At 24.8% G+C, this 15,578-nt stretch overlaps 1 protein-coding gene across 1 annotated transcript in view; it reads right to left on the bottom strand.

The window, feature by feature from the left end:
- The window catches only part of 5-HT1A (5-hydroxytryptamine (serotonin) receptor 1A), a 747,640-nt gene that overhangs the window by 481,026 nt on the left and 251,036 nt on the right, over positions 1–15,578 (bottom strand). The gene's annotated exons all lie outside the window — the stretch shown is intronic.

Raw genomic sequence — 15,578 nt, 5'->3', positions numbered from 1 at the left:
AAGATGTCGGTCAGTTATATCAGCACAGTCAAGATGCACCCACAGCGAGCAATTAAAGCATTGTACTGAGCCTTTTTTGTTGTTAACGTTCTTGTCACACATTGGGCATTTAATTTGGGGATCTTTTGACGGAGCCATAGCTAGAGACACGTGCGAGAAATAAAACTGACAGCAGCAACAAATGCACTTTGATCAGCTTAAAACGTAAGTTGAAGAAAATAGCAGGAACTGTTGACTCGAACTCCAATAAAGACAGCTACACCAATAGCCAAAGCACAAGAATCAGTTATAATAACACACGTTAATATTGTTTAAGCTCGGTTTTATCGTTTTTATTTAATTTATTGCAGAGCTACACAATAAAATCAACTATTCGCTCATGGCGTTGCCAGATTTCGTCTATAGAAAATTTTCCGCATTTGCCGCGTTTGTTAAATTGTACACGGGCATTGATAATTGTTGCAAATCTATCAACAATATGATTCAATATCCTCAATTCTATTTTTGGCTGGATGTCTAGAAGAGCCTGAAGTCAGAAAAGACTACGCTATCGCAGGTGCTACATGGTACCAACAAATTTAAAATTCCTATTGGCTCGAGCTGTGACTACAACGAGACTCGTCCAATAAATTTTTGATGGTAATTATGGAAGGAAAAGGGTCACTGAAAGTATGGATATTTTAACCTATGTTAAGGTTATAAAAAACAAAAACTTTTAAAATATCTATTACCAGACCTGTTGACCAATATTCTTTAATATTTAGTAATTAACTTCATAGAAATTCATTTAAAATCCTTAAAAAATATATCGATTTCCATCGAAAGATCAGATTCAGATTCCAATGCAGTTTAAAGAAACCCATATCACTCATACGCATCCATATATATCAATGATTTGACCATTGAAGTAAAAACTTCTATCAATATGTTCGGTTATCAAAATAAAAAAGAAAATAAGAATAAGACTGCACATATAAACAGACACATTTATGTATGTTGAAGAGCCAAGCCTTCATACTTTCCTGCCTTGATTTCCTGTTCACCTTTAAAGGCCATAATTGGTTGACCATTTCAGATCCTTTTTCCACAGAATTCATCAAATAAAATATTGTGCTTGAGTGCCAGTGATTCAGAGAAAAAGGGTTGGTTGATTTCCCAAAAAAGACTTTTTGCTTTAACTTTCATTTTCATATATAAACCAAAGTTAGTAGGTATATCAATCTGTATGATAACATTCACACACACATCTATCCACACAAGCCATACTATCACCATCCCTATCATCACCATAGATCTGAATTTTCAGTAAGTGTCAATGTGTACGTCTGTGTGTGTGTGAGTATGTGTGTCCATATATCCTTTACACCAAGTGCGAAAATGAAAAAATGTGGAAGTGATTTTCCAATCAGTCTAGTGGAAATAATAAATTTCTTTTAGTTCCTCCCTTACATTCTGATAATCATGACCTTACCTTGTGCTTGCACATGGCAGTTCCTTTTTCTGTTGTTGGTGTTATTTAATGCTAGTGTATGTGTGTTTAAAGGATTGTTAGCTATGTGTGTGTTTGCGTTGAATATGGATGCGTTCGTTTGTTTAAAAGTGTGAAGGTCATTTCTGTGATTTTATTAGCTCATAAATATTGGGCACACACACATACACATCCACACAGGAATAGAAATGTAGGCTATGTCGAAAACGCATAAGAGTCTTTGTCCTGGTATTATTGAAACTCAGGTGTTGTCAGGATAGAGTTATAGTTTCATGGTTGTTGTAACATGTGTGTTTGGAATTTTAGCACACATTTAGTAAAAATAAGGTGGAAACACTCAGACTAACTATATTTCTGTAGAAATAAAAGTTTAATACAATTTTCTATAGAAATAAAATTTTGATAAAATTTACTATAGACCTCAAATTTTGACAAAATTTTCTATAGAAATAATTTTTTTATAAATTTTGTAAAAATTTTATTTCAATAGAAAATTTTGTCAAAATTTTATTTCTATAGAAAATTTTGTCAAACTTTTATTTCTATAGAAAGTTTTGTCAAAATTTTATTTCTATAGAAAATTTTGTCAAAATTTTATTTCTATAGAAAAAATTGTTAAAATTTTTTTCTATAGAAAATTTTGTCTAGATCTTACTATAGAACATATCTAGTATATTCCTATAGGATATTTTGTCAAAATTTCATTTTCTATAGGAAATTTTGTCAAAATTTCATTTCTATAGGAAATTTTCTCAAAATTTCATTTCTATAGGAATTTTACCAAGTATATTATACCCTACACCATTCTCAGACTAACTATATTTATGTAGAAATAAAATTTTAACACAATTTTCTATAGAAATAAAATTTTGATAAAATTTACTATCGAACTCAAATTTTGACAAAATTTTCTATAGAAATAAATTTTTTATAAAATTTTCTTTAAAAATAAAATTTTGACAAAATTTTCTATAGAAATACAATTGTGACAAAATTTTCTGTCTATAGAAATAAAATTTTGAAGAAAAAAACTTTCTATAGAAGTAGAATTTTCTAAAGAAATAAATTGTTGACATAATTTTCTATAAAATTAAATATTACAAAATATTCTATAGAAATAAAATTTTACAAAAATATTCTATATAAATGAAATTTTGACAAAATTTCTTATAAAAATGAAATTTCGACAAAATTTTTTATAGAAATAAAATTTTGTTCAAATATTTTATAAAAGTAACATTGTGACAAAATTTTCTAAAGAAATAAATTTTTGACAAAATTTTCGGTAGAAGTAAAATTTTGACAAAATTTTCTATAGAAATAAATTTTTGATAAAATTTTCTATAAAAATAAAATTTTGATAAAATTTTCTATAGAAATAGAATTTTGAGAAAATTTTCTATACAAATAAAAGTTTGACAAATTTTTTTATTGAAATAACATTTTGACAAAATTTTCTATAGAAATAAAATTTTGGGAAAATTGTCTATAGAAATAAAATTTTGGGAATATTGGATATAGAAATAAAATTTTGACAAAAGTTTCTATGGAAATAAAATTTTGACAATTTTTTTTTATAGAAACAGAAAATAAATGTTCTATAGTAACGAAATTTTGACAAAATTTTCTATAAAAATAAAATTTTGACAAAATTTTCTGTAGAAATAAATTTTTGACAAAATTTTCTATAGAAATAAAATTTTAACAAAATTTTCTATACAAATAAAATGTTGACAAAATTTTCTATAGAAGTAAAATTTTGACAAAATTTTCTACAGAAGTAAAATTTTGACAAAATTTTCTATAGAAATAAAATTTTGAGAAAATATAGAAATAAAATTTTGAGAAAATTTTGTATAGAAATAAAATTTTGAGAAAATTTTGTATAGAAATAAAATTTTGAGAAAATTTCCCATAGAAATGAAATTTTGACAAAATTTCCTATAGAAATGAAATTTTGACAAAATTTCCTATAGAAATGAAATTTTGGCAAAATCTCCTATAGGAATAGACTAGATATATTCTATAGTAATAAAATTATGACAACATTTTCCATACAAATAAGATCTAGACAAGTTTTTCTGTAGAAAAAAATCTTCACAATTTTTTCTATAGAAATAAAATTTTGACAAAATTTTCTATAGAAATAAAATTTTGACAAAATTTTCTATAGAAATAAAAATTTGAAAAAATTTTCTATAGAAATAAAATTTTGACAAAATTTTTGAAATAAAATTTTGAAAAAATTTTCTGCAAAAATAAAATTTTGAGAAAATTTCCTATAGAAATGAAATTTAGACAAAGTTTCCAATAGAAATAATATTGTGACAAATTCTCTATAGAAATAATATTTTGAGAAAATTTCCTATAGAAATGAAATTTTTGCAAAATTTTCTGTAGAAATAAACTGTTGGCAATATTTTCTGTAAAACTAAAGAGAAATAAAATATTGACAACATTTTTTATAGAAATAAATTTTGACAGTATTTTCTATACAAATAAATTTTGACAAAATTTTGTGCAGAAATAAAATTTTGAGGAAATTTTGTATAGAAATAAAATTTTGACAAAATTTTCTATAGAAATAAAATTTTGACAAAATCTTCTATAAAAATAAAATTTTGACAAAATTTTCTATAGAAATAAAATTTTGACAAAATTTTCTATGAAAATAAAATTTTCACAAAATTTTCTATAGAAATCTAGTTTTGACAAAATTTTCTATAGAAATAAAATTTCCACAAAATGTTCTATAGAAATAACATTTTAATTATATTTGCTTAGTTCGGCTTGAGGTCATGTGAATAAAAACAGATGTTGTTGTTTTTTGAGTTGTATTTTTATATTTAAAATTTTCCAATATTTCGAGACATCTCCGATGCTCGTCTTCAGGGAAATTAATTTAAATTTAAAGAACAGTGAACTTCTTTACAAGGGAGTATATTTACAACTGAAATAAATATACTCCCGAGCATCGGAGATGTCTCGAAATATTGGAAAATTTTAAATATAAAAATACAACTCAAAAAACAACAACATCTGTTTTTATTCACATGACCTCAAGCCGAACTAAGCAAATATAATTAAAAGTTTAAAGGTCAACTAATTAAAACAACGAAAAAACATTTTGACAAAATTTTCTATAGAAATACAATTTTGAGAAAATTTTAGACAAAATTTTCTATAGAAACAAAATTTTCTAAAAAATACAATTTTGATAGAACTTACTTTAGAAATAAAATAGAAATAAAATTTTGACAAAATTTTCTACAGAAATAAAATTTTGACGAAATTTTCTATAGAAATAAAATTTTGAAAACATTTTCTATAGAAATAAATTTTTGATAAAAATTTCTATAGGAATAAAATTGTGACAAAATTTTTTATAGAAATAATATTTTGACAAAATTTTCTATAGAAATGAAATTTTGGCAAAATTTTCTACAGAAGTAAAATTTTAACAAAATTTTCTATAGAAATAAAATTTTGAGAAAATTTCCTATAGAAATGAAATTTAGACAAAATTTTCTATAGAAATAAAATTTTAAGAAAATTTCCTATAGAAATGACATTTTGGCAAAATTTTCTACAGAAATAAAATGTTGGCAATATTTTCTGTAAAACTAAAGAGAAATAAAATTTTTACAAAACTTTCTATAGAAATAAAGTTTTGACAAAATTTTCTATACAAATAAATTTTGACAAAATTTTCTATACAAATAAATTTTAACAAAATTTTGTATAGAAATAATATGTTGAGAAAATTTCCTATAGAAACGAAATTTTGGTAAAATTCCTATAGAAATGAAATTTTGACAAAATTTCCTATAGAAATGAAATTATGACAAAATTTTCTATAGAAATAAAATTTCGACAAAATTTTCTATAGAAATAAAAGTTTGACAAAATTTTCTATAAAAATAAAATTTTGACAAAATTTTCTATAAAAATAAGAGTTTAACAAAATTTTCTATAGAAATAAAATTTTGAGAAAATTTTCTATAGAAATGAAATTTAGACAAAATTTTCTATAGAAATAAAATTTTAAGAAAATTTCCTATAGAAATGACATTTTGGCAAAATTTTCTACAGAATTAAAATGTTGGCAATATTTTCTGTAAAACTAAAGAGAAATAAAATTTTTACAAAACTTTCTATAGAAATAAAGTTTTGACAAAATTTTCTATAGAAATAAATTTTGACAAAATTTTCTATACAAATAAATTTTAACAAAATTTTGTATAGAAATAATATGTTGAGAAAATTTCCTATAGAAATGAAATTTTGGTAAAATTCCTATAGAAATGAAATTTTGACAAAATTTCCTATAGAAATGAAATTATGACAAAATTTTCTATAGAAATAAAATTTTGACAAAATTTTCTATAGAAATAAAATTTTGACAAAATTTTCTATAAAAATAAAATTTTGACAAAATTTTCTATAGAAATAAAATTTTGACAAAATTTTCTATGAAAATAAAATTTTCACAAAATTTTCTATAGAAATCTAGCTTTGACAAAATTTTCTATATAAATAAAATTTCCACAAAATGTTCTATAGAAATAACATTTTGACAAAATTTTCTATAGAAATACAATTTTGAGAAAATTTTAGACAAAATTTTCTACAGAAATAAAATTTTCTAAAAAATACAATTTTGATAGAACTTACTATAGAAATAAAATAGAAATAAAATTTTGACAAAATTTTCTACAGAAATAAAATTTTGACAAAATTTTCTATAGAAATAAAATTTTGAAAACATTTTCTATAGAAATGAATTTTTGATAAAAATTTCTATAGGAATAAAATTGTGACAAAATTTTTTATAGAAATAATATTTTGACAAAATTTTCTATAGAAATAAAATTTTGACAAAATTTTCTACAGAAGTAAAATTTTAACAAAATTTTCTATAGAAATAAAAATTTGAGAAAATTTCCTATAGAAATAAAATTTAGACAAAGTTTTCTATAGAAATAATATTGTTGCATATTCTCTATAGAAATAATATTTTGAGAAAATTTCCTATAGAAATGAAATTTTGGCAAAATTTTCTATAGAAATAAAATGTTGGCAATATTTTCTGTAAAACTAAAGAGAAATAAAATGTTTACAAAATTTTCTATAGAAATAAAATTATGACAAAATTTTCTATAGAAATAAACTTTGACAAAATTTTCTATACAAATAAATTTTAACAATATTTTGTACAGAAATAAAATTTTGAGAAAATTTTGTATAGAAATAAAATTTTGAGAAAATTTCCTATAGAAATGAAATTTTGGCAAAATTCCTATAGGAATGAAATTTTGACAAAATTTCCTATAGAAATGAAATTTTGGCAAAATTTCCTATAGAAAAGAAATTTTGACAAAATTTTCTATAGGAATAGAATAGAAATGTTATAGTAATAAAATTGTGACAAAACTTTCCATAGAAATATGATATAGACAAAGTTTTCTATAGAAATAATATTTTGACAAAATTTTCTACAGAAATAAAATTTTGAAAACATTTTCTATAGAAATAAATTTTTGATAAAATGTTCTATAGGAATACAATTGTGACAAAATTTTTTATAGAAATAATATTTTGACAAAATTTTCTATAGAAATAAAATTTTGAAAAAATTTTCTATAGAAATAAAATGTTGATAAAATTTTCTATAGGAATAAAATTGTGACAATATTTTTTATAGAATTAATATTTTGACAAAACTTTTTACAAAAATAAAAATTTCACAAAATTTTCTATAGAAATAAAAATTTCATAAAATTTTCTATAGAAATAAAATTTTGACAAAATTTTCTATAGAAATAAATTTTTGATAAAATTTTCTATAGGAATAAAATGTTGACAAAATTTTCTATAGAAATAATATTTTAATAAAATTTTCTATAAAAATAAAAATTTCACAAAATTTTCGATAGAAATACAATTTTGATAAAATTTTCTATAGGAATAAACTTTTTTTGTTTTGTTATTGTTGGTTTTGTTCTTTAAGCATTGTTGTTGTTTTTTATTTCAGCTTAAAACCATACATTGACTAAACTACAAGAGTAGCTTAACCAACAGAGGAAAAGAATGTTTGTCAAATTTCTTTGGGCAAAGCCCTATAGACTGCAAGATGGTTGGATGGACGCACGTTTCGGAATTACCACATTCCTCATCAGCATCCTCTACTTGCAGCAAAACTATCAACCAATTATCAGAATAAATTCAGGCAGTTTATTAAACCCAACAAAAACCACACTTGAACCCTCCGAAAAAAGGTTTTACATTGATAGCCGGCTTATGCCGAAATAAATTCGAAACAAACATATCTCTTTTCCTATGCCACTGTCAAATCATCGATTTTTTCTGTAGAAATCTAATTTTGACAAAATTTTCTATGGAAATAAAATTTTCACAAAATTTTCTATAGAAATCTAATTTTGACAAAATTTCCTATAGAAATAAAATTGTGAGAAAATTTTCTATGTTTAAGAAGAGATTGGTTTTCCTGAGTTTTCGTCTTTTTTTATTCCTTCTTCAGATTTGCTATCATTACGAACATTGCTATACCCATTAGAGTGATGGACAGACCCTTAAGGACATAAAAACCCAAAGACAAACTATGGTAAATTTCCGTTTGGACAACTCATTGCATATGCGACAGTGAATAAACAGACTACAGGTTAGTTCGAAAGACTTATGGAATTTGTGGCTGGGGGGACTTTGGGAGAATATATGTGGTAATGCTTGCCAAAGGGAATGCATGGCTAAATGAATGGATGGATGGATGAATGAATGGCTGAGTGACTGGTAGGTTAAAAGCATTTTACCTTTATTATACCGCATTAAAAGTTCCCACCACTGTTTTTATACTAAACCAACGATAAGGTGAAGGTAATATGATACAGAGAGAGGGAGAGAGTGAGAAGCAAAGTGAACGAAATTAAAACTAAAGCCATGATGGTTGGTCATATTTATGCAATATCACATGGAGGTTATTGAAGCGTATAACAGAGTTTCAGGTTGACTATGGGCTGGCAATCTGGTGGCATTTGTAAGACCATGGCCTTCATTGTTAAACGACACAAGAACAAATCAGAATATGTTTGTGTGTGTTTGTGAATTGATATGAGGGTATATCAATATATTGTACTGGGGGAAGAAGTGGAGCGCGATTGTGTGACCCTATGGTTTTGTGCGTAGCATTTTCATAAAATTGGCAAAAAACATAGAGGGGGACACATATAAATTTTCCATCATACATTGTCCTTGCCCATATAGATGTACACATATAACCCAATACAATTATTTTGGTTTGAATTTTGTTCTCGTTGTTTTGTAGCATTGTTTTTGTGTGTGTGTATGTGTTTTTTTCTTTCAGTTTATTTATTTGCGAAACCTTTGTTGAGCTCTTATGTTTTTTTTTTTTGATGGACTTATTTAAAATTTAATTTTCCAACAGATGAAATTCAATAAGAAAAAATTTTGTTTGATTTTTTTTCTCTTCAATTTCACCCATTTTGATTCAATGTATTGATGTACATTTTGTATTTCATTTTCGTATGAATTTCACACCGTTTCAATTGTGTACCCACCAATTTGGAAAGCTCTTATCTTGGAAATGTATATATTCGACAAAACCAAAACCAAGATGAGGGAAAATAATGGAATTTGAAACATTTTTATAGTGCAACATTAAATGGCATTCGATTTAATTGAATTTTTCTTTAAGTTGTTCAAAGTTGCTTCCCCAAATTATTTCCTTAGCTTACTAAATGGAATACAAAATGACTTAAACAGCCTTTTGTTGAGAATGAAATTATGTAAAATAATACAAATAAGTGAAGTCTAAAGTCGGGCGTAACCGACTATATTATACCTTGCACCACTTTGTACATCTACATTTTTAGAACCGTTCAATATATCTAAATCTGATTTCAACATACACACAGAAAAAAAAAAAATAAATAAAAATATGGGAAATATTTTAATCTAAAGCCATTTTAGGGCAAAAATGCATTTAGGATATATCGGTCGATGGATGCAAGGGTATTTGACCAAATTGGAAGAACATATATACTTATGAGAGATTTTTAAAATTTTGAACCGATTTTAACCAAATTTGGCACACATTTGGCAAATTTCGATTTTTCTCTCTGTGGAAAATTCCACGTAAATCGAAGTGCAATTTTGAGCTACAGCGGTCACATCGGACGAGAGTTATATATGGGAGCTGTATCTAAATCGTATCTAACTCGGAGTGAAATTTTGACCCTCGGTGGCCATAGAGTATAAATCGGGTGAAGGTTATATGGGAGCTATATCTATGTCCGTTTGTCCGCTTATTTGCCTATTTGTTACAATCAACGACGCCATGGTGCTGAAATTGTTAACCGATCATGGTTGCCATTTAGACAAAATTGTCTATGGAAATACAATTTTGACAAAATTGTCTATAGAACTAAAATTATGACAAAATTTTCTATAGAAATAAAAATTTGACAAAATTTTCTATAGAAATAAAAGTTTGATAAAATTTTCTAGAGAAATAAAATTTTGACAAAATTTTCTATAAAAATAAAATATTGACGAAATTTTCTATAAAAATAAAATTTTTACAAAATTTTCTATAGAAATAAAATTTTGACAAAATTTTCTATAGCATTATATTTTGACAAAATTTTCTATAAAAATAAAATATTGACAGAATTTTCTATAGAAATAAAATCTTGACAAAATTTTTTAGCATTAAATTATGACAAAATTTTCTATAGAAATAAAATTTTGACAAAATTTTCTATAGAAATTAAATTTGACAAAATTTTCTATAGAAATAAAATTTGGACAACATTTTCTATAGAAATAAAATTATGACAAAATTTTCTATAGAACTAAAATGTTGACTAAATTTTCTATAGAAATAAAATTTTGCCAAAATTTTCTATAGCACTATATTTTGACAAAATTTTCTATAAAAATAAAATATTGACAGAATTTTCTATACAAATAAAATCTTGACAAAATCTTCTATAAAAATAAAATATTGACAGAATTTTCTATAGAAATACAATCTTGACAAAATTTTCTATACCATTAAATTATGACAAAATTTTCTATAGAAATAACATTTTGACAAATTTTTATATAGAATTAAATTTTGACAAAATTTTCTATAGAAATAAAATCTTGACAAAATTTTCTATAGCATTAAATTTTGACAAAATTTTCTATTCAAATAAAATCTTGACAAAATTTTCTATAGAAATAAAATCTTGACAAAATTTTTTACAGAAATAAAATTTTGACAAAATTTTATAAAGAAATAACATTTTAACAAAATTTTATATAGAAATAAAATTATGACAAAATTTTCCATAGAAATAAAATTTGGAAAAATCTTGACAAAATTTTCTATAGCATTAAATTTTGACAAAATTTTCTATTCAAATAAAATCTTGACAAAATTTTCTATAAAAATAAAATATTGACAAAATTTTTAATTGAAATAAAATTTTGACAAAATTTTTTACAGAAATAAAATTTTGACAAAATTTTATAAAGAAATAACATTTTAACAAAATTTTATATAGAAATAAAATTATGACAAAATTTTCCATAGAAATAAAATTTGGAAAAAATTTTTGTCAAAATTTTATATAGAAATAAAAGTTTCGTAAAATTTTCTATGAACTAAAATTTTGACAAATTTTCTATAGAAATCAAATCTTGACAAAATCTTCTATAGATCTAAAATTATGACAAAATTCAAAATCTATAAAAATAACATACTGACAAAATTTTCTATAAAAATAAAATTTTAACAAAAAATTTCTATATCATTAAATTTTGACAAAATGTTCTAAAGAAATAAAATCTTGACAAAATTCTTTATAGAAATAAAATTTTGACAAAATTTTCTAATGAAATAAAATCTTGACAACATTTTTTATAGAAATAAAATTTTGACGAAATTTTCTATAAAAATAAAATATTGACAAAATTTTCTATAGAAATACAATTTTGACAAAATTTTCTATAGCAGTAAATTTTGACGAATTTTTCTATAGAAATAAATCTTGACAAAATTTTCTATAGCATTAAATTATGAAAAAATTTTCTATAGAAATAAAATTTTGACAAAATTTTCTACAGACAAGATTTTCTATGGAAATAAAATTTTGACAAAATTTTCTATAGAAATAAAATTGTGTCAAAATTTTCCATAGAAAAAAAATTTGACAAAATTTTATAAAGAAATAAAATTTTAACAATATTTTATATACAAATAAAATTATGACAAAATTTTTTATAGAACTAAAATTTTGACAAAATTTTTTATAGAAATAAAATTTCGACCAAATTTTCTATAAAAATAAAATTTTGACAAAATTTTCCATAGAAGTAAAATATTTAAAAAAATTTCCATAGAAAAAAAATTTAAAAAATTTCTTTAGGAATAATATTTTGACAAAATTTTAATATATGTAAAACTCGACACATTTACAATTCTAGGTATATTTATAAACCCGAAGAATTTCGCTAATAGAATGATCATAATATATAATATTTCAAATACTGAAATAAACTTCAAAAATAAAATAATAAAACGTTTCTTTTGGAGGAAAAATACATTTTTTTCGTACTAATCAAAATCAAAATTATCAATAATTTCATAGTAAGATTTTTTATATTTGGTAGATTTTTGTAAAATTTTTTTACAAAGTTTAGTAGATTATTTTTGGCTCGAGTGGCAACCGTGTCACAGATTTCATGTTTGTCTGCAAGCAGGTACAGGTTTTGATATAGACGTCATATATTTGAGCCCCTACTGGCTCAACGGGGTCCCTACTGACCCATCTCGAATAACTAACTTAGGAGTTCCTTCTGACTCGCTGTGGTCCTTACCGACCTAAAAGGTCTATTCTGGCCCACTTGGAATATAGAATTGTAATTAATTGAAATGTTATATTTTGTAATGTCCCGTCTGCTATTAGCCATGTAAATAAATACTAATCCACCCCCAGAAATAGTTTTATGAACCTCCAAACACCGAAAATGGCATCTGATTTCCCTGAAATTGCAAACATAGAAGTAATTTATGGCCATAAATAGATGTGTGAATCGGTCCAAATTTTATCTGATTTTTCGGAAATTGCAAATCCGCGATGAGGTTTCAAAGAAAACTATTATATTTGACCCATGGTGGCAGGAATATAGTATTCCGCTCTGCCGAAGTACCGAAGTAATATATGTATATTTACTTTGTTCAGAATAGGGGAGATCAGATATACTCATGCTGTCCGTCGATGTATATATAGTATGCTTTCAAATACTTTTTCTTTATAATACAAACACTTTTAAGAAAATATAGAAAAAATGAAAATAGTTTTTAAGACATTTTGCACTTTAACTGCCTATATGTGTTTCCTCCGCTTAAGTGTGTGACGGTACTGGCAAACATTCACACCTAAGAAGAGAATAACATAGCAGAAATCAGGATAATATTTGACAAATCAATAAATACAAATGTTTACTCATTCAATTGAATTCAATTCAATAGAAAATGAATCTGGTATTTTTATGATTTTTCCTTATAGCAAGAGAAAAAAACGGAATTTTTTCTGTAGCAACAGCAATGAAAGAATCAAGGAATTTATGTTTATGACCAAAATCAATTAGGTGTAAAATTGGTAAATAATGTTGGCAATAAGCTGTAATATAAAAAAAAAGAAAACTACAATTGTATGAGAATAAAAATTCGTGGAAAAGAAACATAAGAAAAAATTAATTAAAGTTTATAGTGTTATACATTTCTTTTCGAAATTTACACAAAAAACAAAGAAATTTTATGCTAAAGTTTTGTAACAATTTCCTATCTATTGCTGTTCACTTTTTTCTTTCAGGAGAAAGAGTAATTTCTTGAATGGTAGTTAAATAGTATACAAGGTTGTTTTATTTTCCTTGTTTTAATAACGCTTTGTGCAAATCTTAATGTAGGAAATATAATTTAGTTGAAATTTCATACGAATTAATACGTTGATAGTTGGTGTTGAGGGTATAGTAAGCTTTTGTAATACATCGAAATATTGATTTCCGGATATTGAATCGATCTTCTGAAGGAAGAGTATTTCCTTCCACCCACGCGAAGGGTTTTTCAAAGGTAACTATTATGTTGGATCCATCATGGCAGGGATTTAAGTTTTGGACTGGCCAAACTTGCGCCTGTATATACTTTTTTTGTATACCCTCCACCATAGGATGGGCGGTATATTAACTTTGTCATTCCGTTTGTAACACATCGAAATATTGCTCTAAGACCCCATAAAGTATATATATTCTGGGTCGTGGTGAAACTCTGAGACGATGTGAGCATGTCCGTCCGTCCGTCTGTTGAAATCACGCTAACTTCCGAACGAAACAAGCTTTCGACTTGAAACTTGGCACAAGTAGTTGTTATTGATGTAGGTCAGACGGTATTGCAAATGGACCATATCGGTCCACTTTTACATATAGCCCCAACACGGACGAAAATGACTGTTTTTCATATGTTTGTGTGTAAAAATTATATATTTGGAACTCAAATTTTTTAACACAATATTTTTAAGTGCAAGCATATAATGTTCATAAACTAGCATATGTTTTGGACATATATGTTAATATGTTACAACATATTATGTTTGGGACATAAAATGTTTGTAAATATAATATGCTTAGATGCAAATATATATAAATTTGGAAAAAGCCTATAAACATATATGTGTTTAGAAAGAGAGAAGAGAAGAGTATGCTGCAAGTAAAATAATGGAAGTAATCAATTGACGCCTTAAAAATATATCCACACAAAGTGCATTTCATTAAAATTTTTACTACCAGTGTATGTCCTAAGGTGAAACATAAAATGTTTGAACAATACAAACAATAATTTGTTTGCACCAATCCTGAAAATATATATGCTTGAAGCAAAATGTGTTTGCGGTATATGATACAGAAGCGATTTTTTGAGGGTGCATATAAACGGACCCCCAGATTTGGCTGGCGGAGCCTCTAAGAGAAGCATATTTTATCCCATCTGGATGAAATTTGGTACATGGTGTTAGTATATATTTCATCCGATCCGGCTGAAATTTGGTACATGAAATTAGTATATGGTATCCAATAACCATGCAAAAATTGGTCCATATCGATCCATAATTATATATAGCCCCCATATAAACCGATCCCCAGATTTGGCTTGCGGAGAATCTAAGAGAAGCATATTTCATCCCATCTGGCCATGAAGAAATTGGTCCATATCGGTCCATAATTATATTTGACCTCCATTTAAACCCATCCACAGATTTAATCCCCGGAGCCTCTTGGAGGAGCAAAATTCATATGATCCGGTTGAAATTTGGTACATGGTGTTAGTATAAGGCCGCTAATAACCATGCCAAAATTGGTCCATATCAATCTATAGTCATATATAGCCGATCCCCAATCACAAAAAAATTGGTCCATATTGGTTCATAATGATTGCTGCCACTCGAGCCAAAAATAATCTACCAAAATTTTATTTCTATAGAAAATTTTGTCATAATTTTATTTCTATACTAAATTTTGTCAAAATTTTATTTCTATTGAAAATTTTGTCAAAATTTTATTTCTATAGAAAATTGTGTCAAAATTTTATTTCTGTAGAAAATTTTGTCAAAATTTTATTTCTATAGAAAATTTTGCCAAAATTTTATTTTTATAGAAAATTTTGCCAAAATTTTATTTTTATAGAAAATTTTGTCAAAGTTTTAGTTTTATCGAACATTTTGTCAAAATTTGGTTTCTTTATTTCTATAGAAAATTTTGTCAAAATTTTATTTCTATAGAAAATTTTGTCAAAATTTTATTTCTATAGAAAATTTTGTCAAAATTTTATTTCTATAGAAAATTTTGTCAAAATTTTATTTCTATAGAAAAATTTGTCAAAATTTTATTTTTATAGAAAATTTTGTCAAAATTTTATTTCTATAGAAAATTTTGTCAAAATTTTATTTCTACAGAAAATTTTGTCAAAATTTTATTTCTATAGAAACTTTTGTCAAAACTTTATTTCTAT

The sequence above is a fragment of the Haematobia irritans genome, chromosome 5 (genome assembly GCF_050003625.1).
Source record: "Haematobia irritans isolate KBUSLIRL chromosome 5, ASM5000362v1, whole genome shotgun sequence".
NCBI classification, from domain to species: Eukaryota; Metazoa; Arthropoda; class Insecta; order Diptera; family Muscidae; genus Haematobia; species Haematobia irritans.
The sequence above is the reverse complement of the archived record's forward strand: the minus strand, read 5'-3'. Positions and strand labels throughout refer to the sequence as shown.